A 4401-nucleotide genomic window follows, 5' to 3' on the forward strand; every position below is an offset into this window, starting at 1 on the left:
GCTATAACCTTACTTCGCTGCATCAACACACAACCTAGGCCGACCCTGGATGCATCACAATAGATCACATAACCATCTGAACCCTCTGGTAGAGTCAAGACAGGAGCTGTAGTCAACCTAGTTTTCAACTCTACAAAGCTTTTCTCACAATCATTTGACCACTAAAACTTGACTTTCTTCTGAGTCAACTTAGTCAATGAAGAGGCTATGGATGAACATCCTTCCACAAACCTTCTGTAATAACCTGCTAAACCAAAAAAACTCCTGATATATGTAGCTAAGGTAGGTCTGGGCCATTGTTTCACCACTTCTATCTTCTGGGAATCTACTCGAATCCCTTCACTAGACACAATATGCCCAAGGAAAGCAACTGCTTGTAACCAAAACTCACACTTGTTAAATTTCGTAAATAACTGGTGATCTTTGAGAGTTTACAGAACCACTCTAAAGTGACTTGCATGTTCTTCCTCACTCCTAGAGTAAATGAGGATATCATCAATAAAGACGATGACGAACAAGTCCAAATACTGCTTAAACACTCTGTTCATCAAATCCATGAAAGCTGCAGGAGCATTGGTTATTCCAATGACATGACTACAAATTCATAATGACCATACCGAGTTCTGAAGGCTGTCTTTGGAATGTCACTATATCTGACTTTAAGCTGATAATAAGCCGATTTGAGGTCTATCTTTGAGAAATGACTAGCACCCTGAAGTTGGTCAAACAAGTCATCAATCCTTGGAATGGGATACTTATTCTTGATTGTGACCTTGTTCAACTATCTATAGTCAATGCACATTCTGAGAGGATCATCTTTCTTCTTTACGAACAACGCTGGTGCACCCCATGGCGAAATACTAGGTCTGATGAAGCCCTTATCTAGAAGGTCTTTCAACTGTTCTTTCAATTCCTTAAGCTCAGCTGGAGCCATTATGTAAGGAGGGATAGAAATAGGCTGGGTATCTGGAAGTAGATCAATTCCAAAGTCGATTCCCTATCGGGAGAAACTCCGGGAAGATCTTCTGGAAACACTTCTGGAAACTCATTAACCACTGGAACTGACTCAAGAGTTTGGGTTTCAGAACTAGAGTCCTTCACCGAACTAGATGATACAGATAACCCTTAGAGATCATCTTTCTGGCCTTAAGGTAAGAAATGCATTGACCTTAAGGCGCTAAGCTACTACCCTTCCATTCTAGGATTGGTTCGTTTGGAAACTGAAAGCGAACAGTCCCAGTTCTACAGTCGACTGAGGCATAACAAGAATGTATCCAATCCATGCCTAGAATGACATCGAAGTCTACTATTCCTAACTCTACAAGATCTATTGATTTTCTGAGAGACTGTGACAGGGCAATTTCTTTATACCCGTCTAGCTATAACTGGTTCACCAACTGGAGTAGAGACTGAGAAAGGTTCTAAGAGAGTTTCCGGACTAACACTGAACTGGACTGCTATGAAAGGAGGTACAAAATACAAAGTAGCCCCTGGATCTAACAATGCATAAAAATCAAGATCAAAGACTCGTAACATACCAGTGACCACATCAGGAGAACCTTCCTGATCCTGTCGAGCCTAAAGAGCATAGAGCCTGTTTTGGCGCTGTCTGCCACCTGTACCAGAAGAGTTACCCTGTTGAGTCGGGCAACCTGCTGGTGCTGCTGTAGTAGTAGACTAAGCTCTACCATTTCCATTCTGACCCTGTCTAGAAGGACAATCCTTTAACCTGTGACCCGACTGACCACACCCAAAACATCCTTCTTTCCCAGCAAGACACTCGCCCGAATGGTTCTTACCACACTTAGGGAAAGTAGGGTATGATTTGGTACCTGAAACACCATCCTGAGACTTAGAGCCTAACGCCCTACCCTTCTGATCATTATGGAACCTGGGAGATGGAACACTAGCTGATTAAGGTGCTGAAAATTTCTGCTGCGAGCGATTACCACCACCCAATTTCTGTTGAGAGTAGTCATAGTTGCCTGTTCTAGCCTTCTTGTTCTCCTTGGCCCGTTCCCTAAGCTTATCACCCTCAACTTGCTGAGCATGAGTCATGAACCTAGAGATGTTCATATCTCCGAACAACATAGCATTTCTGCACTCTGTCTTAACCAAGTCTGACACTTTATACAAGAACTTGTTCATCTATGCCCTAGAAACAACAACCATGTGAGGAGCATACCTGGAGAGTTGGTTGAACTTGAGCCTATACTCCTGAACAATTATGTTACCCTGCCTCAAATTCATAAACTCTTGGGCCCTTGCCTCTCTCAACTCAATATGGAAGAACTTGTCCAGAAAAGTCTTACTAAAGCAATCCCAAGTAATATGAGCTGCATTCGTAACCCTTACTATCCTTCCACTGAGTATACCAGATACGATCCACATCCTTAAGTTGGTAAGAAGCTACCTCAACCCGATCATTCGCAGTTACCTGCACACTTCAAAGATTTTCTTGACCTCGTCAATGAAGTTTTGGGGATCTTCTCCAACTTGCGACCCTAAGAATTCTGGAGGGTTCATTCTAACAAAGTCTCTCACCCTATATGCGGCTGACCCAACATTAGCATTCACAGGAGCTTGAACCCGCTGGTTGTTCTGATTGGCCATGCTCTGAGCCAACATCTGAATGGCATTCGTGAACTCTGCATTTGAAACTTCCTGATCTGGGACTGGAGGAGCTACGTTCGCGTTCCTGGCATTAGCTCTCCTAGCATTAACTCTACGAGGAGGCATGATCACTGAAACGTAGAACATCGAGTTAGAATGGAATTAAATCATACCTTACGCACGATAAGAGTAATAAGAAAGTGAAGATTTTCCTAAAACACTTGTAGCCTCCTTCTCATTAGATGTGGTGCACTTCACACCCATGAAAAAGACTCTACTTAGTGCGGCTTTTCAGACATCCTAGGACTCTTAAACCTAATGCTTTGATACCAAGTTTGTCACACCCCGAGCTACCCCCGAGACGCGGACACGGGACCTAGGACCACAAGTGATCCCAAGCTAACCTTGCTGGCATAATCTGAGCATACTATAATTAACATGAATAAAAATAACTGATGCGGAAGCTAAAATCATTAATAAAGAAAAGATGGGGAATACCCATAAACTATAATTGAGAGAGTTTAATACAAAATATATTAAGTCATACTAGGCTGAAACTAACTATGTCTAAAAGTAAGCCTCTAAACTGACTAGAAATGTTGGGACATGCCCCAACTAGATCTAGCAAAACTGAAACTAAAAACTTAAAGCAGTAAGGATATCATGTCTCTGGTCCTCGGAGGATGAGGACTCACCACTACTAATCTACTGAGAGTCTAAACCTACATCACAAGAAGATGTAGCGCAAAATATGCGTCAGTACTGAAAGGTACCGAGCATGAGGATGGAGTATCGCTGAAATACATATATAACTGACCAAGCAAAAGCAGTGACATATATATGGATATGATAGAATGCCGAAAAATACTAAACATGACTGATCTGTATCCAATGACCAACTATGACATGTTGAAACTGAATACTAAGCATGGTCAATGCAAATGGAGTCTGGCTGATTTGTGGGAGCTACTAATCATCAATAATAAAACCACACGAGCTAAATGTGGAGTCCGATGTATACGCCCCGTCGATAGGACCTAATATACCCTGCCAGAGGTATAAAGGCATGCTGGCGTGATCGCTAATTTGTTGCCCATGGAAGGGACTTACAACATACTTGGCTAGTGGTTCTGGGACTATTTGGGTACGCTAAACCCCAGTCGAACTCGGTATTATGCTAGTCCCAATGAATTTAGTAGTAAACTGATTATGACTGATTTTCTGTAATTATTCTAGATAGCTCAAAACTAGACATGCAAACTGAACGCAACAATTTAAGCTGATATTGATGCATAATACTGAGGCATGTATAACTGATTTCTGATAAAGTCTGACCTAACACATGTAATTCAAGAACTAAATAAATACATAGCTAGTGTTCTGACATTCATACGATAATCTGAAGAAGACGGGACATGCTGATTTGGAACAGTAAAACATAGCTAAAACGTGACATGCTGTTTGGATGTTAGAACATATAGTTAAAAACGTGATTTCTATAACAGAACGTTTTTAAAATAGTCTCTTCATGAAAATCGGCTGTAACTTTAGAAACTACCAAGGTTCATTCATAATCATTGAAAAACGATCAATATTTGGATCATTCTAACATTTAAAACCCAAAATCAAGAAACGTTCAAGAACCCTAATTTCGTTCATAGCATGGAATCAAGAATCGTCTGAATTCTAGGGATCTAACGGGTGAAAGGGACCCATTAATGAAATCCAACATGCCTGGTGACAAAATCTCCACAAAAAACTATCAACTAGGGCTAGACTTGACTTTTC

Source organism: Solanum tuberosum, unplaced genomic scaffold (genome assembly GCF_000226075.1).
Source record: "Solanum tuberosum cultivar DM 1-3 516 R44 unplaced genomic scaffold, SolTub_3.0 scf00252, whole genome shotgun sequence".
Lineage (NCBI taxonomy): Eukaryota > Viridiplantae > Streptophyta > Magnoliopsida > Solanales > Solanaceae > Solanum > Solanum tuberosum.